Genomic DNA, 24,676 nt, shown 5'->3' on the forward strand with positions numbered 1-24,676 from the left:
ATAATGATCCTGGGTCCATGCTCCCAGAGGGATAAAGAATAGGAAAGCTGGGAGTTCAGAGGTAGTGCAGTGGTTAAGCGCACGTGGTGCGAAGCACAAGGACCGGCATAAGGATCCCAGTTTGAGCCCCCAGTACCCCACCTGCAGGGGTTCGTTTCACAGGTGGTAAAGCAGGTCTACAGGTGTCTATCTTTATCTCTCCCTCTCTGTCTAACCCCTCCTCTCTCGATTTCTCTCTGTCCTATCCAACAATGACGACATCATCAACAACAATAATAACTACAACAATAAAAAACAAGGGCAACAAAAAGGAATAAATAAATAAATATTAAAAAAAGAATATTAAAGCTTCCAATGGAGGAGATGGGATGTGGAACTCTGGTAGTGGAAATTGTGTGAAATTGTACTCCTCTTATCCTATGGTCTTGTCAATCATTATTAAATAAATTAAAATTAAAAGAGTCCCGAATCAATATCTTTAATATGGGAGTCTACTGAGATGCACATTTTTGAACATTGGTGCCTGAAAATACATGTGCTGACTACCTTGGAACAGGAGGCATTAGTGTGCTGTGTAAGTGAAAAAAAGATCAGGGTTTTGGAAACTAGGTATGTATATTCTGGTTTTGTCACAGTCACATGAGTCTTACACATCTTGTGATGGCTAAAAACCATAGGATGCAAACTGACTGAGAGTGTCACAAGAAACTCAGGAACACAGCAGTTATACAGAAAAGGGAATGCCCCCAGGAAAAATCTAGTAAAGTCATGGGCCCCTTGGAATATACCTCAAATAAACCTACTAGCTATTTCCAAAACAGAGACCCCAAATCTTCATCTGCAATATTACAGCCTTTAGGTTCATGATTAGTCAACAGTTTGTTCTGTTTTGTATGTTAACTCTTTTTTCAGCCACCAGGTTCCAGACACTACTATGATGCCAACCAGACTTCCCTGGGCAGACAACCTCATCACTGTGTCCTGGAGCCCCACTTCCCCAGAGCCCTGCCCCATGAGGGAGAGAGACAGGCATGGAATATGGATCAACCTGCCAATGCCCATGTTCAGTGGGGAAACAATTACAGAAGCCAGACCTTCCAACTTCTGTACCCCATAATCACCCTGGGTTCATACTCCCAGAGGGTAAAGAATAGGAAAGCTATCGGGGAGGAGATGGGATAGAGTTCTGGTGGTGGGAATTGTGTGGAATTGTACCCCTTTTATCCTATGGTCTTGTCAGTGTTTACATTTTATAAATAAAAATTTAAAAAAAAACCTGCCAGGAAGTGAATTTAAAAAAAGAAAAAGAAAAGGGAATGCCCTATCCCGAAACCTCCTAACATTAAAAGGGTCCAGAGAGTTCACATTCTTTGGTTCTTTCTTTTTTTTTAAATAATTTATTTCTTTATTGGGGAATTAATGTTTTACATTCAACAGTAAATACAATAGTTTGTACATGCATAACATTCCCCAGATTCCCATTTAACAACATTCTTTGGTTCTTTACAGACCAGATTCTAACTTCCCGATCCCACCATTTTGGAAGGAAGCCTGGGTTGGCAAATTGACCTGTTCCCAAGGAGGAGCGTCTGCTTGTCTAAGATTCTCCAACAATTCAAAGTACACAAAGCCACATACGGTTTCACAGTCATGTAGATATATTTAACACTTCTAAACTGTAACACTTAAAAGTGGTGAGATCAATGTGTTAAAAAAAAAAAAAACCTGGGGGGGAAATGTATGTAAGATCAAGCTTTATTTTTTTCTAGTAACAGCATTATTATTTTTTAAAATTTATTCCCTTTTGTTGCCCTTGTTGTTTTAGATCAAGCTTTATTTTTAATGCAGCAGACCTGAGAATTATTTTCCTTTGGTCAAAAATGGAGGTGCAATGCTAGTCTTTAAATCATTTACATTTTTGTTCAGTGATTTAAAGATTGGCATTACACCTCCATTTGGAATGTGACAACATACTCCATGTGAAATGCAATCTGCTCCTATGTGGGGGGGGGGAAGGACAATCTAGAAAAAATACTCGGACCTCTGCACAAGTCTTTCTTGAGCAAGAAAAATAGACCCAAGAATAGTTTAATGGCAGAAGGACATTAAAAATAGAAAAGAACTAGTGATTTGAAGGTGTTACCTCAAGAGCTAAGAAGCAGTAGATACTGGAGAGAGCAGTGGTCTCCGTATGTAGATGATAAATTGAGCTCATCTATTCTCCTTTACGGTTTACTCATGCTTTTGAGATGCAACTTATTGTTTATCTAGACACTGCTTTGGGATTTAGTGAATCATTAAGAGGGGATGGGAGCTTCAGTTCAGAAATATAACTATTCTAGGATGACAAATATAAGAATACTCTATTCCAGTAACCATGCTCTTTTTCTTGTAAATGTTTGCATCTGCTCGGAAGTTTGATCAGTCACATAAGAACAAATGCATGTTTTATCAACAAGTCCATTAAGGAGATTTTGTTTCACCTGTTATGTAGATTTTCATTGAGATTAGAGAATTGTGCTGTCCTATTGGTGGCGTGAGCAGGAACAATGAGGCTAGAATGCACTACACACATGGGATTTCAAAGACAAAAGAAAAAAAGAATGCAAAATAGTTCACTGGTAATTTTAGATCAGTTGCATGTTAAATGATAATATTTTGAATATACTAGATTACATAAGATCTATTATCAAAATTAACGTCTTAAGAATGTGGTACTAGAGCACGAACCCAGGATTTCAGGCATGCACATTACCACTGAGTCACTTCCCTGGCCCAACTTTTTTCTGTTTTCAGAATGAGAGAGACTATGAGATAGCGAGAAGCAGAGAAAGAGGAGAGAGAGTGAGAGCCAAGCACGGTTCCATCATCCGTGGAAATTCCTGTGCTGCTCCAGTGTGGTGCTAGGGATGGAGCGCCCACACGCACACACAGGAGATGGGTGCTCTGTTGCTAAGCCACTTCCCGACCCCTCTTCTCGCTTTTTCAAGGTGAACAAGCTTTTTTTTATTATTATTATTGAGGGACTAATGGTTTACATTCGACAGTAAATACAATAGTTTGTACATGCATAACATTTCTCAATTTTCCACATAACAATACAACCCCCACTAGGTCCTCTGTCATCCTTTTTGGACCTGTACTCCCCCCCCCCCCGAGTCTTTTACTTTGGTGCAATACACCAACTCCAGTTCAGTGAAAAAGCTATTTTTATAGGATAGAAGTGGATAGAGGAGCAAGACTTCTAAGCATGTTTAACTGGGTTTCATTCATTCATCTTATGTTAACTTTGCTGAAGAATTTTTTAAATGCTTATTGCTATTTATTTATTGGATAGAGACAGAATTTAGATGGATGGGGAAGATAGCAAGGAAGAGAGGCATTGCAGCACTGCTTCACCACTTGTGAAGCTTTTCCCCCTGCAGCTGGGGGGCGGGGGAAGGGACTTAAACCTGGGTCCTTGCACTTTGTAACATGTGTGCTCAACCAGGTGTGCCATCACCTGACTCCTGAAGATTTTTTTTTTTTTTGCATCCAGGTTTATCATTAGGGCTCGGATTCACCATGAATCCACTGCTCCTGGAAGCCATTTTTCCCCATTGTTGTTGTTGCTGTTGTTGATGTTGCTACTGTTGTTGGATGATGGGACAGAGAGAAATTGAGAGGGGGAGAACATAAGACACCTGCAGACCTGTCTCACACTTGTGAAGTGACCCCCTGCAGGTGGCTCGAACGGGGAACCTTGCATGGGTCCGTGTGCTTCACACTATGTGTGCTTAACCCGGTGCACTACTGCCTGGCCCCCAAAGAAAAAAAAATTAATGGCTACAAATTCCTTGACACTCCTGTTGCAAATTCTCCCCTCTGGCCATCTTGAATCTGGGGTGGCTATACTTGGACGTGATATAATGTAATGGAACCAATGCTATGTGACTTCCAAGGTCTTGTCAGAAAAGGCCTTTCAACATCCACCTAGTTCTCTCTCTCTCTTTTTAAGCAGTATTTATTTACTTATTTATTTTTAATTTTATTTATTATTGGCTAGAAACAGAGATAAATTGAGAGGGATGGGGAGACAGAGAGGAAGAGAAAGAGAGAGAGAGACACCTGTGGCTCTACTTCACCACTTGTAAAACCTTCCCCCTTTAGGTGGGGACCAAGGCCTTGAACCCGGGTCCCTGCACACTGTAGTGTGTGCATTTAATGAGGTGTGCCAGAGGTTTATCACTGGGACTCTTTGCTGACACTGCTCCTGGGGGCCAGTTTTTTTTTTTTCCTCTAGGGTTATTGCTGGGGCTCGGTGCCTGCACTATGGATCCACTGCTCCTGGAGGCCATTTTTTCCCTTTTTGCCCTTGTTGTTATTATTGTTATTGCTATCATTGTTGTTGGATAGGACAGAGAGAAATCGAGAGAGGAGGGGAAGACAGAGGAGGACAAAAAGATACCTGCAGACCTGCTTCACCGCTTGTGAAGTGACCCCCCCTGCAGGTGGGGAGTAGGGGGCTCGAACCGGGACCCTTACTCTGGTCCTTGTGCTTTGCCGTCATGTGCGCTTAACCCACTGCGCTGCCGCCCAGCCCCCAGTTTTTCCATTTTTTTATTGGATGGGACAGAGAGAAATTGAGAGGGGAGGGGAAGATAGGGAGAGAGAAAAACACCTGCAGACCTGCTTCACCGCTTGTGAAGTGACCAGAGGGTGGTGGGGAACCGGGGTTCCAGCGCTGGGACCCTTGCGCTTTGTACTATGTGCGCTTGATGTGGTACCCCCTACCAACCTCCGAATGACCCTTGTCCCTCTAGCTATCTTTTGAAAATTTCCTCTTTAGATTCCTCTCTCTTGAACCCAGCCAGCATGCTGTGAGAAACTGGGGCTACAGGGAGATGCCAAGGAACAGTCCCAGCTGAAGTCCCAATCAAAAGTCAGGACCTTGTAAGGATCCATCATGAATGTCCCACCCAGTTGAAATTCAGAAGACTGCAGGTACAGCTAATCTCAGACTTCAACCACTGGAGAAACACCCGAAAGAATCATTCAGTTCAGCCTTCCCCACTATTTGTTATGCAGCAACAGAAAGCTGGAATATTTGTCATATTTGCTTTTCATTTATAGTCCTGTTTTTTAGAAAGCTCAGGAGTCTGGTCTCTAGCAAAAGTTAAAGACTCCTAGCTCAATAAGGTATGAATACCATTTCAAAACTTGTTATTTCAGGAGAAATATGCAAGTTACAAGTGATCCTCCCAAAACATAGCCTTTGATTTCAAATTTCTACTTTCCTTCTAGTGTTTCAAAGCAGTGAGTATGAACTACCTCAACACCCTAATATTCTCTCAGAAACACCAGCTGGGGCAAGCAAGGAACACCTAACTCCAGCTGAATAAAATAGTATTTGAATAGCCTAGCAAAATATGTTGCAAGAGAAGTAAATTGGCTTTTCTTTGAATAACCCGTCTTAAGTGTTACATTTTTGGACACATTTTAAACATACCTGACCTGTGATGAAGCAGAATGTGACTTGTCAGCAGAGACATTTCCCTAAGAAGAAGGATTTTCCAGATTGATGGGGCCTAGAAGTTGATATAATAACCACAGAAACAAAATGCAGGGGTGGGTCAGCATCTCTCTCTCTCTCTCTCTCTCTCTCTCTCTTTTTAAAGATTTTATTTATTCATTCATGAAGATAGAAGGATAAAGAGAGAAAGAACCAGATAACACTCTGGTACATGTGCTGCTGGGGATTGAACCCAGGACTTCATGCTTGAGACTCCAATGATTTATCCCCTGCACCACCTCCCGGACCATAGGTCAGCATCTCTTAGCGTTCCATGATTTACACTGTTTGCTACTGAACTTCCTTCTGAGAATGTTTTTTGTTTCACATTTTGCAAAGTAAGTCTGACTCAAAGCAAAGGACATTGACAAAATAGAGTTTAGGGGGCTTGATGGTGGTGCACCCAGTTGAGCCTTATATGTTACCATACATAAGGACCTGGGTTTAAGCACCCAGTCCCTACAGGGGGAAGCTTCTTGAGTGGTGGAACAGTACTGTAGGTGTCTCTCTTTCTCTCTCTTTGTTTCGTCTTCTTTCTCAGTTTCTCTCAGTCTCTATCAAATAAAATAAATAGATAAATATTTTTAAGTAGAGCTTAATAAAAGAAAATAATTTTAAAAACTTAAAGGCAGCAGAATTTTCACACAAGCACACCAAATTAGTCATTTATGGGTAGTGGGGCAGCGGTGCTGGGGATTTAGTATAATAGCTACATAAAAACACTTTTATGGGGGCCGGGTGGTGACACACCTGGCTGAGTGCACATGTTACAGAACACAAGGACCCAGGTTCGAGCCCCTGGTCCCTACCTGCAGGAGGAGAGCTTCATGAGTGGTGAAGCAGGTCTGCAGGTGTCTTTCGGTCTCTCTCCCTCTCTATCACCCCCTTCCCTCTTGATTTCTGGCTGTCTCTATCCAATAAATAAATAAAGATAAACTAAAAACCAAAATACTGTCATGCCTAAGGATCCAACATCCCATGCTCAGTCCCCAGCACCATCATAAGCCAGAGCTGAGCAGTGCTCCAGTTAGAAAAAAAAAGGAATAATAAAAAAGGAATATATTGAATAGTACTTTAAATAATAATAATAATAATATCATTTATGGGACCGGGAGATAACTCAGCTAGTGGGTTCAAGTTCCCAGCCATCTGGTCAGAGCATCATGCAAAGGAAAAGGTTCATGAGTGTTGGGGTGGTACTTTTCTCTTTGTCTCTCCCTTTCTAACCAGAGAGAGAGAGAAAGAGAGATGGAGGTTGACCACCAGGAGTCATGGAATCACATAGGTCCAAAGCACCAGAGAAGTCCTAGTGAACCAGTGAAGTATTGGTGACAAAATAAGTAAGTAAGTAAAGTCATTTGGTCATGATGCATCCCCCTGTCCCATCACACACACTACAGTTGATCTACCTTTTGACTTGTCTCTGAGAAGAGTAGATCCCAGAATAATGGCCAATGACGTGTGTGTGTGTGTGTGTGTGTGTGTGTGTGTGTGTGTGTGTGTGTGTGCATCTGTATGAAAATTTATCCCTCTACATGTATGTTTGCATGCATGTCCCTCCTGAACAAGGTGGATCCTGCCAGGTTTGGAACTATGGTAGCAGGATTGGTCTAAGTCTCGCCGCTTGAGCATTTAAAGCTCAGTACTTTTGATTTGACCTTTCCTTTTTCCTCTCGATCCCCAGGTACTGGATTTAAGAGTTTGCAGACTTAGAGTGAGGTTTCTGTTCCTTTCTGCCTGTGTGTGAGACCCCAGGTAGTTTATGTAACTTTGTTAAAAGACAGTTTCCAGATCTATAAAATGGGGATGATGATACTTAGCTCATAAGATGGCTGTGACGATAAAGCAGCATGCTGAAAGCATTTGACATGATCTCTAGATCATAGCAAGCACTGGGGAAGTGGAAGCCATTACTGATAGATTTAAAGGCACCAAGAGAGGGTGGTGGGCAGCCACATACCACCAAAAATAGGCTTTATGCTCCTTTCACAATATTATGGGCTAAGTCCATAAAGAGAGAATTAAAATACTGAGTAGGTTGCAGACTTAACTGAACCAAACCCACTTGCAATGACCCACCATCTGCTATTTTACAAGGTACTCAGGAGCTAGTCAATTCTCTTCTCGACAAGCAGATGGCCTTTTCTCAGCTTTAAATAGACTGAATAACTTTGTGGACCAAAGCTGATCCTGCTTAAGAACCCAAGCATCTCTACTTTCTCCATAAATTAATAATTCAAAACCAAATTTTAAAACAACAAACTTCCATTTCACTGAAAACAAAAGTCCACTAGTGGATGCCCCTAAACTTAGCAACCACTGCAGAGGCATGGTGGGTATGATGGGGGTGGGGTGTTGTGGGGGGGGTTGGTTATCTTTCTCCCAAAACACTCTTACTGCTGGGTCACTGGCTACCATAGTGAGGTGAGACATGGTGGGTCAATAGTCCAGGACCACCACCTTCCAGGGCTCTGCCCCCTAGCACTGTGACAGTGTACTCTTCATCTGTTCATTAGCAAGGAAAAACAGTCAGGGGAAGAGTGCTGTGTCTGCCATCAGAGGTTTCAAACGGCCTAATGAGACATACTAGGATGTCTTCCAAAGCCGATGAGCTCAACCACTGATGGGAGTAACCGAAGAAAATGTTCTGCATAGCTGAGATAACCCAGCTCTTCTTTCCTGAGCTGCTTATGAGTTCTGAAACTGAAGCTCTTTTGGAGATTTTATTATTATTATTATTTGAACTGTGAAATGCCTCCAATTGGAGTTTCTTTCCTTTCCTTTCCCCTTCCTTTCTTTCTTTCTTCCTTCCTTTCTTTCTTTCTTTCTTTTTTTCTTTCTTTTTTTTATACCAGAACACTGATCATCTCTGGGACTTTGGAGCCTCAGGCATAACCATTATGCTATCTACCCCAGCCTCAATTGGAGTTCCTCAAAGCAGAAAGCCTTTTTGTTTGCTTGCTTGCTTTTCTTCCCACTATCTGACATCATCAGGTCCCCCTCAGACTTGTCCACTGAAATTTAAATAGTTAGATTAGTTTCTGGGCTTCCACTTTACCCAGGTGGGGTGGGGGGGAGATCATAAGGGAAAGGAAAATGGAAAAAATATCATAAATGTATGTGACAGTCCAATCATGTTACTCTTTCCAGCTACTTCCCCGAAGCATCATGGTTATGGTCTGGAGGTGGTGGTGGTGGGGTGATTCTCAGAACATTTCTTTCCTGCCATTACCCACCTGTGTGGTGATCCCACTGAGAATGAGAAAGTTCGTCTTGTGCCTGAGTGTGTGGGCTGCTCCAGCTGGCTTGGAAAGTGAGCAAGGCAGGTACATGCTGAACTCAGGGCAACCGTGGGAGCTGGGAGCCCAGAATGGCTGAAAAGGCAAAGGGTGAAATTTAGAACTACAGGTTTTAGGATCCCAACCAGCATCAAGTTGACTCTGGATCCTTGTTCCCAGGTTACACTAAAATATTAAGACGCCCCCTTCCCCCTGTCATAGTACTCCCCCTCCCCTCAATTTACTATGTAACGTTACCTTAAACCTTCATTAGTGCCCAGAGATCCCCTTCTGTGATGGGGCACACATCCACTGGCTGGTGGTCCACAGGCTGACATGGTCCACTGGCTGGCAGGAGCTGCTTCTACCAATCACCAGCCCCATGTGCCCTGACCAAAATTGCACTCCCCCTTCCCAAGGCCGCTTTCCCAGCCCTCTGCAAATGGCTAACCCTCCAGGGATTGCAACTTTCATATCTGGATGGGCTGAAAGAGAGGCTCACACTCACTAAGTGGCCTGCTGAACCCATCATGCTGCTGCCACCCCTGGTGAGGAGGGTTCCTGCCCTATCTGACACTGCATGGGTCACGGGCCTAATTACCTGCCACCCAGGCATTGCTGGCACCAGTGCCAAATAGAACACTGGTCTCCTCACTTCCCATCTCCTATCCCACCCGACCCACAACACTCAGTCCCTCTGCCCAATGTTACTTGTGCACTGCTGGGTAGAGGGGAACAGTGGGCCCAGAGCAGCAAGGGGATGCTTGGCAGGGCTGGGGCTCCAGTGGGAGGAGAAAGGGAAGTGAGCAAGACTGCATGAGGGGAGGTAGCATCTGGGTAATCCAGGCTCCAAACACCCCCCCCACCCCACCCCCAGTCTCCACTCTTCCAGAGGACTTCATTTCCAAAACACAGATTCAAAGCTGAAATGATTAAGAATTTCAATGTGCCAACAGAACACTGAACCACAGCCAGAGATCTTGTGGACACAGATCACTATGATAGCACTAATCGCAAACCGGTAATAGTCACTGAAGCTGTAGTCCCCCATCCCTGTACCCCTCCAAAAAAAATCCCAAAGGAAGTGCTCTACAGGTGATACTAACCCCATTCTCCGAGTTCTTAGCTCCTCAACTTGCAGCCAGAGCTGAAGTTCAAAGATGAAACTATTAGGTCCTGGTGTAACTCCATTTCCTTTGTTCCTAAGTTTCTACCACAGACGTGTTTTTTTCTGTCTGACTAATGGAAGAATAAACTTCTAGCAGGTAGGGGGCTATATCTTTCACAAAGAGTTCTAAAAACCTGCACACACCAAATTCTTTAAGAAAGGATTTATTGGGGGTCAGGTGGTTGCACACATGGTTAAGTCCACATACTACAGTATGCAAGGACCCGGCTTCAAACCCCTGGTCCCCACCTGCAAGGGGAAAGCTTCATGGGTGGTGAAGTAGAGTTATCTAGCGCCCCCCTCTCAATTTCTCTCTGTCTCTATACAATAATAAAAAAGGAAAGGATTGGGCTGAGGGTAGACAGCATAATAGTTAGGCAAACAGACTCTTATGCCTGAGGCTCCAAAGTCCCAGGTTCAATCCCCTGCACCACCATAAGCCATAGCTGAACAGTGCTCTGGTTAAAATAAATAAATAAGACACAAACCACAGCTACACACACACACACACACACACACACACACACACACACACAATTAAAAAAAAGGAAAGGATTTATTTACTTTAATTTTTAAAATATTTATTTATTTTCCATTTTGTTGCCCTTGTTTTTTCATTGTTGTTACTGATGTCGTCGTCGTCGTTGTTAGATAGGACAGAGAGGAGGGGAAGACAGAGAGGGGGAGAGAAAGAGAGACACCTGCAGACCTGCTTCACCGCCTGTGAAGCAACGCCCCTGCAGGTGGGGAACCGGGGGCTCGAACCGGGATCCTTACTCCGGTCCTTATGCTTCACACCACATATGCTTAACCCGCTGCACTACTGCCCGACTCCCAATTTATTTACTTTAAAAAAATTTATTAGAGCGTTAATGAATTACTATCCACTGACTTAATGTTTTGAGCACTCCTTTGGTAGAAATTTCTAGACCCTAATTAACAGTTTCCATAGGCTTTGAAATGGAGCATGACGTTTATTTATTTATTTGTTTATTTATTTATTTTTCTTTCCCTTTTCAGAGAAAGACAGGAGCATTTCCTCCTCATCTGCGGTGCCAGGGATCAAACCCAGGACCTCACACATACAAGGCATGCATTCTATTACTGAACCACCTCCATGCCCTGAGTTCTGGGTTTTCACTACGTTGAATTATAGACAGTTTTGACAGCTCAAAGTTTCCTGCATGTCCGCTCACTTCCCAGCCCAGTTTCTGGGATAGACATGGCACTAGGACCACAGGGCTATACTCCGGTCTACCTCTGCCTCATAGCATACTCAATCCCTGTCAAGGGCCCTAGCAAGTTCTCAAACACCGCCATCGTCTATATCGTTATCAGAGACATTTTAAAAGTATTGATAGAATTTTGTAATGAGTAAATTATTGATTAAAATAAACCATGCTGTTTATCTACTGGCTTACTCTTCTCTATGCATTTGACAGTCAATGGAACTGAACTTGACAGAAAGAACCTTTATCATCGGAGAAATGCCCCATGACATTGCATAGCATTCATCTGGAATATTGTTAGCCCAGAGTATGTCTATTTCCTGCCTTGTAAAAATCATTTCAGTTTAGCAATATTATATATATATATTCTCTGGCACTTGTCTAATTAATATCAACTTGGTAATGAAATGCTTGATACTATTTTGCAAAATTTACTAAGAAGGTTGTTTTCCCAGAACACTCTTCTGGTAAAGGTGTCTTCCTTCACTTACATGTCCCACCATTATTTAAAACTAGAAAAAGGCTGGGGAGATAGTATACCAGTTTTCACAACAGACTCTCAAGCCTGAGGTTTGAAGATTATAGGTTCAATTCCCAGCACTACCACTAGCCAGTATTCTGGTACAAAAAACAAACAACAACAACAAAACAGAAGGAATAATGAAATCTATTCCCTCTTGTGAGGTTTCTCTGTCATTGTGTAGATGACCCAAAATTAGACAGGATGACTGATGACTTCTTATTTCATACCACACACACACACACACACACACACACACACACACACACACACACAATGAGTGGATTCAGATGAGCAGAGCCCCTTTGGCATTGGGCCTTGGCCCTTTCATTCTTGGGCCTCATCCAGTCTGATACAGGGCAGACATCAGGCCATAGCTTAGACTCCTCTTGGCTCTGTCTCCAGGGTTCTTTTCTCCCCTTTTTTTGCCCTCAAATGGAAAGCACCTCAATTTAACTCAGATCAAGCCAGGACTGCAGACCTCTTCAACTCCGTGATCTTCCTATACTAACTCCTAGTTTGGGACTCAACTGGGACACTTGCTACATGAGAACCCTTTGTGCCCCACTGTAGCTCCTCAGAAAGTCCAGTCTGTGGTGGTCATGGGATTCTGCTGTGATAGGGCATGGAAAAAAGCCTTTGGCTGTTACTGATGGTTCTCATGGTCAAGAGGACTGAATAAGTAGGCTCCAGTGGTGAACAACGTCCCCAGGTAGTCACCTAAAAGGGAGCTGAGGTCTCTCCAAATGTATCTACAGGAAAATATTTGATATTTTTTTGCCACCACTGAAGCCATGTTGGGATTCTTAGCTTCAGTCCCACTAAATTCTCATGGAAAAGACTCCAAGATGGTTTCAGTGGTGGGCCTTGACCATTAAAAGGATGGCATCATGTCTTTTGAAAGAATATGAACAGAACTTGAGGTGAAAATGCCAAGTGAAATAAATATCTAAGGCAAATGAACTTGCAAAAATTAGTAACAAAAGAAACTCTTAGACTGAAAACTATGGTGATAGTTGTCAGAAGGAACAGAAAGGGGAGGTGGGGGATAGAGAAGAGGTATTTTTGGTGTGATACTAGAATTTGGTGGAAAGTAAGGTGATATATATATATATATATATATATATATATATATATATATATATATATATCTGTGTTTGTGTGAAACTATACCCATAAAATGTATTAATATTGTAAGCCAATGTTAAACCAATTACAAAACACTACAGTTTTAAAAATAAGAGAAAAGGAGATGGCATAATGGTTATGCAAAAGACTTTCATGCCTGAGACTCTGAGTTCCTAGGTTCAATCCCTAGCACCACCATAAACCAGAGCTGAGCAGTGATCTGCTTGACAAGAAATAGAAAGAAAAAGAATGGAAGATAGGAAGGAAAGGAGGATGTAAGGAAGGAAAGCAGGAAGGAATCTTAAAAAATAAGGTGGAGAAAAAAAAATAAGGAAAGACTCCACGTGGATAGTGAAGAGTTCATGATAAAAAGAAAGGGATATAATTCTGAAAGTAGCTTGAGATTTACAGTGCAACTGGAAACCAGGCCTGGAGGCAAACTGATGAGTGACTTCAGTAATTAAACTAACCTGGCTCCTTGGAATATGCTTCTCTCCACCCCCCCACCCTCAGCCCCCCCACCCCCCGCCGTGAATAATCAGCAGAGTTTTAAGAAAAGCGTTTTTTTAACTTTTTTTTACTACCTTTATTTATTTATTGGATAGAGAGAGCCAGAAATAGAGAGGAAGGGGGATATAGAGAGGGAAAGAGACAGAGAGACACCTGCAGCACTGCTTCACCACTCGAAAAGCTTTACCCCTACAGGTGGGGACCGGGGCTTGAACCTGGGTCCTTGCACATTGTAACATGTGTGCTCAACCAGGTGTGCCACCAGCTGGCCCCAGAAAAGTGTTTTCCAAAGCCACCTCCTATTTAGTTATACATAATTTTGTGCAACACAGAGAGGGATAGAAGGATAATGGAGGTTTGGGCTTCACAGTTGCTATTTATCTGGTGAGGTGACCGGGATGCTTGGCCAGGATGCTGGGCTGGGACCAGGTGAGAGCCTTTGTTTTGCCTGATGAGAAGTGAGGTTTGTGGGTGTTCTGATGATCCTTTCTGATCTGGGGTCAGAAGTTACTCTCTGACTCTAAAGAACTTGGTCATAGGCATCTGGAGTAGTGAAAGGCTTTTGCTAACAAAACTTAATGCATTCACTGGAAACGTTTTTATGATAGCTGGCGAGGTCTTTCTCAGAGGCAGAGGGGGGGATAAAAGGACAGTGTGGATGGGCTATATAGCTTTGTCAAAAGTATGGGGCAGGGAGGGAAGCAGCATTGACTCACTGATTCCACAGGACTGCAGAAGTAGGGAGGATTGTTAGGGTAAGCCACTCCTGCCGGCCCACTTGCAATGAATCCTTCCTAAGAGGGGAAGATATTCTGTGGAGCCACTGTTCACCCCAGAGCTCAAGTTCTTCATTCTGCTTACTCGTTTTTATGTTCATACAGTGCCAGGGAAGGGACCCAGGGTCTCCTCCATATGCAATAACATTGAGTGGTTTACCCAGTCCTCTGTTCTATTCCTTTTTTTTTTTTTTTTGGAGGGGGTAGACCACAATACTGCTCACTCCACCATCAATAGGCCATAGAGCTCCTCCAGTGTCATTCAGTGCTAGTGGACACAGCCACAGTGGTGTCCTCACATGGTGCAAGGGCTCAATCCGAGCACCTCACAAAAGTTAGGTGTGCACTCTATCAGATGAACCATCTCTCAGCCCTCGTCCATGAAGATTCTACCAAATAAACAAATCTCCTGATTTCATCTGCTCACCACACCCTTGTCAGTGGGTGATGAAAAAAGTCAGGGACACTCTGTTCTGATCCTGCCAACTGCACCCTTGGACAGCAGTCATGGACCAGCCACCTCTGAAGGCCTGACTGGAGGAGAGCACTAGTACACTGAGCCCATCCCTCATGCCTGACTGAGTCAAGGAGCAAGCCTATGGTTTCCTCTAATTGCTGCTACTAATTGTGCAGGTTGGCGTTTGTGGGCAGAAGTATGAAAGCAAGGAGAACTAGAGATATCAGATACGCGCTGTCTGGTGTTCTGGAATGTCTGTCTGCCTGACATTTGTCTTGTTTATTTGAAAATTTCCCCCTGCATCTCCAAACTCTGATATTTGATCATAAAGAACACTCTCTCAAAGTGTTTATTGACATATAGCATTTGTGCAGAAGAGTGTATAGAATGCAGGTGTACAGTTCATTGAAATTTCTTTTTTAAAATATTTATTTGGTTTCCTTTTTGTTGCCCTTTTTGTTTTATTGCTGTAGTTGTTGTTGTTGTTCTTGATGTCATCATTGTTGGATAGGACAGAGAGAAATGGAGAGAGGAGGGGAAGACAGAGATGGGGAGAGAAAGACACCTGCAGACCTGCTTCACCACTTCTGAAGCGACTCCCCTGCAGGTGGGGAGCCGAGGAACCAGGATTCTTTTTTTTAAAGTTTATTTATTTATTTATTTTTGATATTTACTTATTTCCTTTTGTGGCCCTTGTTGTTTTTTGCTGTTGTAGTTACTATTATTGTTGTTGATGTCGTTGTTGGATAGGACAGAGAGAAATGGAGAGAGGAAGGGAAGACAGAGAGAAGGAGAGAAAGACACCTGCAGACCTGCTTCACCACCTGTGAAGCGATGCCCCTGCAGGTGGGGAGCTGGGGTTCGAATCGGGATCCTTAAGCTGGTCCTTGCTTTTTGTGCCATGTGCGCTTAACCCTCTGCGCTACCGCCCTACTCTGGAAATTTCCTTTTTTTATTTTAAAGTTTAAAAAAATATTTATTTATTTATTCATTCCCTTTTGTTGCCCTTGTTGTTTTTATTGTTGTAGTTATTATTGCTGTTGTTATTGATGTCATCGTTGTTGGATAGGACAGAGAGAAATGGAGAGAGGGGGGAAGACAGAGAGAGGGAGAGAAAGATAGACACCTGCAGACCTGCTTCACCGCCTGTGAAGCAACTCCCCTGCAGGTGGGAAGATGGGGGCTGGAACCGGGATCCTTAAGCTGGTCCTTGTGCTTCGCGCCACGTGTGCTTAACCTGCTGCTCTACCACCCAATTCCCTTCACTGAAATTTCAAAACAAGCAAATGGTCAAGATTTGCCCTCGGGGGTTGGAATGACAGCACAGCGGGTTAAGCACACATGACACAAAGCACTAGGACGGGCTTAAGGATATGGTTCCAGTCCAGGTCTCCCCACCTTTGGGGCTTCGCTTCACAAACAGTGAAGCAGGTCTGCAGGTGTCTATCTTTCTCTTCCCCCTCTCTGTCTTATCCTCCTCTCTCTATTTCTCTCTGTCCTATCTAACACCACCAACAGCAGCAACAACAATAACAATAACAACGATAAACAACAAAGGCAACAAAAGGGAAAAAAATGCCTCCAGGAGCAGTGGATTCATAGTGCAGGCACCAAGTCCCAGCAATAACTCTGGAGACAAAAAAAGAAGAGAGAAGATTTACCCTCGCTCCAAAGACCCCTTCCCCAAATACTCCTTCCTGCTTCCAAGGGTGATGAACAGCCTCACCCTGAGCAGCAGAGATAGTTTTTTGCCCAACTTTTGGCCTTTATGTAAATAAGATCCTAAAAGTACATGCTTTTTCTTCCTGATTTCTTTCACTATGTGCAATTAACCCCCTGTGTTACCGCCCGACTCCCCTGATTTCTTTCAATCAACACTATGTTTTGAGTTTTATCCTTATTAGTCCAATAGTAATAGATTGTTTATTCTCACTGCTGCATAATGCCATTTGCTTTTTTATCTATTTTCCTGTCGATGGACAATTGAGTAGCTTCTAGTGCAGTGCCAAGAGGTATAGTGCTGCTATAAACATTACAGGTCATTGCCAATGTCCATGTCCAGTGGAAAAGCAATTACAGAAACCAGAACTCCTTCTGTCTACACCCCAGAAAGAATTTTGGTCCACACCCCCAGATGGGGGAAGATGACCACAGGGCTCAGGACCCAATTCCATGGGGACCCAGAATGTTTGTCACCAGGAATCTTTGCTTTTATACCATCACTGAAAGGGAAGAGAATCTGTAAAACATCAGAGGAAGTCAAGCACCATTTCTCTTATCTGAGAGAGAAGCGGAAAAAGGATGGATACCCAGAAGCAGTAGCAGCTATAGGTATGACTTAGAGGGGGCTGGGTGATGGCACATCTGTTTGAGCACACACATCACAATGTTCGAGCACCCAGGTTCGAGTCCCTGGTCCCCACCTGCAAGGGAAAATCTTTGCAAGTGGTGAAGCACTGTTGCAGGTGTCTCTCTGTCTCTTTCCATCTCTACCACCCCCTTCCCTTTTGATTTCTGGCTGTCTCTATAAAATAAAATAAAGGTAATAAAATTATTAAAAAAGTGAAGGGAAGACCATAGGCAAAAATGGGCAAAAATAGATGTAGATGTACATATAGACATATATATATATATGACCAATATCTCTGACCTTGGGAGAACTATTGCAGTTTCCAGTGCAGAGGGATGGGGACATAGAACTCTGGTGGTGGAAACAATGTGGAATTATACCCCTATTATCTTATAATTTTGTAAAGGAATGACCTGTAATGCTTCTTTTTTTTCTTTTTAAATTTTTATTAGTGATTTAGTAATAGTTTACAAGATTGTAAGATAATAGGGGTATAGTTACACATAGTTCCCACCACCAGAGCTCTGTGTTCCATCCCCTCCATTGGAGATTTCCCTATTCTTTATCCCTTGGGAGTATGGACCAAAATTATTTTGGGGGTGCAGAGATGCAAGCCCTGCCTTCTATAATTGCTTCTCTGCTGGACATAGGCATTGGCAGGTCGATCCATACCTCCAGCCTGTTTCTATCTTTCCCTAGTGAGGTAGAGCTCTGGAGAGGTAAGACTTTGGGACACATTGGTGAGGTCATCTGTCCAGGAAAGTCAGGTTGGAATCATAGTAGCTTTTGCATCTTAGTGGCTGAAAAGCAGTAAGATATAAAGCAAGAAAAATTGCTTAATAGGCAGGAACCAAAAAGTAGGAATAGAGTACATGAAATTGGGGTCTTCAGGTGGGAAGATGTTAGGAAGTCTATTTTAGTTATGTTCCATGGGGCCCATGACTTTAGTAGTTTTTGCCTGAGCTTGATAGCTAACATGTAGGTGGACTAAAAATATAGTCTGGGAAGATGGTGTCAGAGTTGAGAATAGAGCTAGAAAGCTGGATCAGAGCACAGAGTAACTCCCAAACTTGAAGAAAGTATATAAATAGAATTAACTGCCTACCCCATCGATCTGACCTAAGGTCCATATATATTCATATTTAGCACAGAAGCCTCTATAACCTCTGAATCCCTGTCACAGTCCAAGTCACAGGTAGGAACATTCTAGGCTACACTCATTTCAGGACCAGTCTTCTTCAAGTGGCTGATTGGGCACTTTATATGATTTATGTGTGCCTTAGTCTTTTCATCTGCAAATGGGGCTAATAATCACCTATTTCACAGGGTTACGGATTAAATGAGTTAGTGCATAATAGAACATTAAAAATAGTGTCTGGCCCATAGAAAGTACCCCATAAATATTATATGAGATTTTCATTCAAATATGTTAGAGTGGATCGCCACCAGTGCAGTAAGGGAGTTGTGCATAAAAAGAGTTCGACATAAGCAGGGAAGAAATCAGATTAGTGCCACAAGGGGTCTCTGTATTCAGGAGCAAGTCAGCATACAAAGTCTCCATCTTGGGCTATGCAAATTAAAGCAGATTCTTGGGAACAACAATGTACAAATGAAACCAGAAAGCCAGTATCCTAAAATCTTTATAGGAGAATGTGAGCTATACATAGAATTAATATAAATGATAGTCTTTGCTTTTATCTTATGTTTTCCATTAATGATTCCAGTGCCAAGTCTCTTATTAAGCTAGCTTATTAGGGGCCTTCAGTTTTAGTAAATTCCTTACAAAGCACCCTTGGCAAACACTGTTACAGGAATTGACATCAATATGAATTCCTCTACACAAATGAGGATTCAGTAAATATTCCATGGAGGAAAGAGAAATAACAAAAGGAATGAGGAGCAGAGAGTCACTGGAGAACAAGTTCAAAGACATGCAAAATGGAACCTCGCTCCGAATTGCCAGGTGTAGGTCATTGACTGTAATATTGTTTACAGTTTTATTTAATTAAGATATGATTCCCCTCTTTCGCAGCCACCGCCAGGACATGTGGAGGCGGAGGCTCGAGTGTATTCAAGATTCGGCTCTACCTTTAACCCACTGCCATGGCCAAGGAAGGCATTGCTCCTGGAGGTGTAATGAACGTGAATACCACTTTACAAGAGGTGCTGAAGACCGCCTAGGACGTGGCATTCGCAAAGCTGCCAAAGCCTTAGACAAGAGCCAAGCCCACCTTTGTGTGCTTGCATCCAACTGTAATGAGCCTATGTATGTCAAGCTGGTAGAGGCCCTTTATGCTGAACACCAGATCAACCCAATTAAGGTTGATGACAACAAGAAACTTGGAGAATGGGTAGGCCTCTGTAAACCCGACAGAGAGGGCAAGCCTCGTAAAGTCGTTGGTTGCAGTTGTGTAGTAGTTAAGGACTATGGCCAAGAATCTCAGGCCAAAGATGCCACCAAGGAATACTTCAAATGCAAGAAATGAAGAAATAGTGGGGGTTGTATTGTTATATGGGAAACTGAGGAATGTTATGCATGTACAAACTATTGTATTTACTGTTGAATGTAAAATATTAATTCCCCAATAATGAAATTTAAAAAAAAGGAAATAATTGGCTCTTAACAACAACAACAATAACAAAAAGAATATGATTCCCTTATAGCATTGTGTTAGTTTCAATTATATAACAAAATTATTTGATGTATGGATATACTGTAAAATGATTTTCACAATAAGTTTAGTTAACATTCAACTTCACTGATTTACATTTTCCCTATATAATGAGGACATTTATTTTGTTATTTTATTTATTGGATAGAAACAGAGAAATCCAGAAGGAAGGGGGTGATAGGAGGGATAGAGACCGAGAGACACCTGCAACACTACTTCACCACTCTCAAAGCTTTTCCCCAGCAAGTGGGGGCCAGGGGCTTTTTTTCCCCTTTCTGTTGCCCTTGTTGTTTGTTGTTGTTGTTGTTATTATTATTGCTGTTGAATAAGACAGAGAGAAATCGAGAAAGGCGAGAAAGACAGAGAGGGGGAGAGATAGACACCTGCAGACCTGCTTCACCGCTTGTGAAATGACCACCCTGCAGGTGGGGAAGCGGGGCTCAAACCGGGATGCTTACGCTGGTCCTTGCACTTGATGCCATGTGTGCTTAACCTGCCGTGTCACCACCCAGCCCCCGGGGCCAGTGGCTTAAACCCGGGTCCTTGTGCACTGTAATGTATGCACTCAACCACCTGTACCACTGCCTGGCCCTGTTATTTTATTATTATTTTTGTTGCCCTTGTTTTATTGTTGCTGTAGTTATTATTGTTGTTGTTACTGATATTGTCATTGTTGTATAGGACAGAGAGAAGTGGAGAGAGGAGGGGAAGACAGAGAGGGGGAAAGAAAGTTAGACACCTGCAGACCTGCTTCACCGCTTGTGAAGCAACCCCCCTGCAAGTGGGGAGGCGGGGGCTTGAATCGAGATCCTTATGCCAGTCCTTGTGCTTGGCACCATGTGTGCTTATCCCACTGCCCGACCCCCTGTTATCTTATTTTTACCAGAGCACTGCTTAGCTCTTACTTATTGTGTTGGGGATTGAACCTGGGACTTTAGAGCCTCAGGCATGAAATCCATTTGCATAGCCATTATGCTATCTCTCCATCCCTAATGAGACATTATTATTACTATTATTATTATTTTGGATAGGATAGAGAGAAATTGAGAGAGGAGGGGGAGATATAGAGGAAGAAAGAAAGATAGACACCTGCAAACCTGCTTTGCTGCTCGTAAAGTGTTCTCCCTGCAGGTGGGAGCAGGGATTCGAACCCAGATGCTTGCATGGGTCCTTGATCTTAGTACTATGTGCGCTTAACCAGGTGTGCCACCACCTGGCCCCCCAACAAGAATCTTTAAGACCTACTCTCTCAGTAACTTTCAAATATACAACACAATATTGTTAACTATAGTTACCATGCTGTACCTTAATCTTCACCTATTTCTTTCTCTTAAATAAATTATTTGATAGAGATAGCCAGAAATGTAGAGATAGGGAAAATAGAAAGGAAGAGAGACAGAGAGACACCTGCAGCCCTGCTTCATCACTTGTGATGCTTTCCCCCTGCAGGTGGGGACTGGGGGCTTGAACCCAGGTCCTTATGCATTGTAACATGTGCGCTCAACAAGGTGCATCACCACATGCTCCCCCACCTTTCTCTGTCTCTCTGTCTCTGTCTCTCTCTCACACACACATGCATGTGCTCCACTATCCCTATCTCTGGCTACCACTAATCTGTCCTCTCTCTGTGAGTTAAGCAGGTATAGGTGTGTGTGTGGGGGGAGGGGGTTAGTGGAGCTGGTTTTTAATACTAAATGGTGATAAATACTTTTTTTTTCTGCATCCCATATTCTAATTTAGTAGGACACAACTCTGACTGTGTATCAGAATCTTTTGAGGAAGCTTTAAAAATACAGATACCTGCTACTCATCCAGGATTTCTGATCAGTCAATAACAGGATCCGGATATTTCTTTTTCTTAAGCCCCCCCTCAAAGTATTCTAAAGTGCAGCCAGAGTTAGGAAAGACTGAAGACTATTCCTTGTGAGTATCAAGAGAGATGATGCTAGTGGTGTCCTCTACACATCTGTCTTCCCAGCAGAGTCAGAGGAAGAGTGCTAAGTAGTTTCTTTGAAGCCTGTTAAGAGAAACCCCTACCCACTAAGGAAAGATAGAAACAGGCTGGGGGTATGGAGCTACCTGTTGGTGTCCATATCTGGTGGAGAAGTAATTACAGAAGCCAGACCTCCCACCTTCTGCTCCCCATAAAAATCTTTGGTCCATACTCTCAGAGAGATAGAGAGTGGAGAGGCTTCCAATGGAGGGGATGGGGTGCAGAACTATGGTGGTGGGAATAGTGTGGAGTTGTACCCCTCTTGTCCCACAATCTTGTTGATCATTGTTAAATCACTAATAAAAAAAAAGAAAGAGAGAGAGGAAGAAAGAAAGGAAGGAAGGAAGAATGAAAGAAAGAGACAAAGAAAGAAAGAGAAAAGAGAGAGAGAGAGAGAGAAAGAAAGAAAAAGTCCTAATGCTGGCTCAACTGGTTTTCATCTGGTACATTTTTTCTCAATACCTATAACCTCAGGAATGAATATTCCAGTCTATTTTAAGCCCTTCTGTGGTTTTTAAAGCACAATACTTTCCAAACTGAAGACTTACCATTTCAAATCCCATGGGTTATGATTTAATCCAGAACAGAACTAACTGAACTAGTTGGTAACTGGATGTTTTCTTATTGAGGAAAATGATACCTGAAAGTGTACTGAACTGTAGAGCCTTTCATGAATGTGTGAGACTGTTTTCATTGTCCTTAGTCTCACCTGTTGTGTGAACTGTAGGAAAATCCCATGGGATAATCATTGTATTTTAACAAGAGCACACATGAACTTTAATTTGGGGCTCAGCTACTTTATTAACTGCAGGTCTTTGCCCTCTCTAGGTAAATGTTTCATGAGATATGGGAGTTTTAGTGGACCTAAAATTCCCTAGAAGGAAATTTTATAGATGAAATTTTATAGTGCTTGGCAAGGAGTGAGTCTTAACTAAATGGTACTTCTCTTCCTGCATTAGTCAGCTAATGCTATGATGCTACTGCATAACACACACCCCACCTCAATCATAATGGTTTACTAAAACACTGATCATTTTCATTCACTGTCTCTATGTTGGCTATGGCAGCTCTGTTTAAGGCCTTGAAACAGACTGAAGCCTGCTCCCACATGGGTCTCATTCTGGAACCAGCCAGCTTCCTGGGATATGGTTTTTCCATAGTAGATGACATAAATACAAGAAAATCCTGGGAGAAATTTGCAATGCCTTTGGACATCTCAGGTGAGACCTCATTCGTCGTCACTCCTGTCTATTTTTCCTCGACCAGAACAAGTCATATGACCAAACTCAAAGTCAACAGGACAGAGAAGCATACTTTACCCAGTGAAGCCACAACACAGTGAAGGGACTAGAAGGAAGAATTGTGAACAAGCACCATATACTACTACCTTTCCCTTCCTCTCTGCAGAGTGCCAATGGAAGAAAAGAGAGGATAAGGAGGGTAAGAGGAATTAGTTAGTTCCCAGGGAAACTCTGTCTTACACCCCATATATTTTATGAGCAAAAGATCAGAGTACCACTCTCAAATATGTGGTGCCAGAGATTGAACCCATAGTCTCATGTATGCCAGAGAGACTCTTTTTTTTTTTTAATATTTATTTATTTATTTTCCCTTTTGTTGCCCTTGTTGTTTAACATTGTTGTGGTAATTGATGTCATTGTTGTTGGATAGGACAGAGAGAAAGGGAGAGAGGAGGGGAAGACAGAGAGAGAGGAGGAGAGAAAGATAGACACCTGCAGACCTGCTTCACCGCCTGTGAAGCAACTCCCCTGCAGGTGGGGAGCCGGGGGCTCGAACCGGGATCCTTACGTCGGTCCTTGCGCTTTGCGCCACGTGCGCTTAACCCACTGCGCCACCACCTGACTCCCCTCCAGAGAGACTCTTATACCTCATTAGCAAGCACTCGTCTGGCCTTCTTTGTAGAGGTGGTCCAGCACTCCTGCTGGGGCAGAAAATTGTTTCCTCCTGCATTAACATCCTGGTTCTTATCACTTCCAGGTACTTGTGACAAGGGGTACACTGTTGGGAACAAGGAATGAAAGAACCTTAGAAATCAATATGCACAGAGAATGGCTACAAGTATACTGAATTGTGGATATGAAGTGTGAACTCCACTCTAGTTCTTATGGCCTTGAGCAAGGCAGGTGCACATTGTTTGCTATGGAAAGGAGGATCTGGAGCAAAAGTTCCCATAAGCAAAAGTCTGAATGTACCTTCTGATGACAACCATGCCTCCCTAAGCAAAAGGTTACCACAGCTGGGTGGACAATAAGTATGTAGGGGTGGGGTCCCGGAGGTGGCGCAGTGGCTAAGGCACTAAACTCTCAAGTATGTAGGGATGATGACATAAGGTCTGTATGGCTGGGTCCAGGTACAAGATGGGAGTCATAACATAACCTGTAGGAGTCACATAAGACATGCTTGCTACTTGAATTGTTTATAAATGGCTAACTTGCTTTGAACTTCTGCTTTCTCTGATGTGACTATACCAAGCATCAATAAAAGGAGCCCAAAATTTGGTTCAGGGCTGCATTCATATATTTCCCTGTCTGTGGGGGACTTTCCTGGATTCAGGCCCTCTGGGCTTACTTGCTCACTGTATTATGTGTGTAAGTCCTTCTTTTCACTTCAGGTTGATGTTAGGACTTGAAGCCCGACAATACACTACTCTGAGGCAGTCTAGAATTCTCCAGAAATTTTCTCATGCATCAACAGAAGCAACAGTTGGTGAAATTCAGAAAAGCAGACTACTCTATGAATCAGTCACCACCCTTTCGCTTTGCCCTTTAATCTTTGCGATGTATAGATGTGGCTTATGAGTACTTGCTGGTTGAGTAGGCAGTTCCACCTCTGTTAACTAAGCTGAGTGCCCAGCCCAAACATGGTTACATCCACTTACCAGATATGCCCTTGCATGTTTACCAACTGCAGGGGCATATTAGTGAGCATATAAAAGGTGTTTAAGTAAAAATTCAAAACATGTTTCAACAGGGTGGGGGTATGGATCGACCTGCCAATGCCCATGTTCAGTGGAGAAGCAATTA

The 24,676-nt window shown here is 42.9% G+C and overlaps 1 long non-coding RNA gene and 1 pseudogene across 3 annotated transcripts in view; one reads left to right on the plus strand and one right to left on the minus strand.

Annotated features, from left to right (window-relative positions):
* LOC132535790 (uncharacterized) overlaps positions 1-24,676 on the minus strand; it is a 345,179-nt gene that overhangs the window by 99,442 nt on the left and 221,061 nt on the right. Inside the window, exons 2-3 of one of the 3 annotated variants that reach the window (XR_009547499.1) lie at positions 23,521-23,651; positions 8,788-8,925 (exon numbers count right to left, since the gene is read on the minus strand). This is a non-coding gene — a long non-coding RNA (uncharacterized LOC132535790). Of the gene's footprint in view, positions 1-8,787; positions 8,926-9,087; positions 9,234-23,520; positions 23,652-24,676 lie in introns of those variants that run through there. The other 2 variants (XR_009547500.1, XR_009547498.1) reach the window with 2 other exon arrangements.
* On the plus strand, positions 19,005-19,453 carry LOC103127934 (small ribosomal subunit protein eS12-like; annotated as a pseudogene).

Source organism: Erinaceus europaeus, chromosome X, assembly GCF_950295315.1.
Source record: "Erinaceus europaeus chromosome X, mEriEur2.1, whole genome shotgun sequence".
Lineage (NCBI taxonomy): Eukaryota > Metazoa > Chordata > Mammalia > Eulipotyphla > Erinaceidae > Erinaceus > Erinaceus europaeus.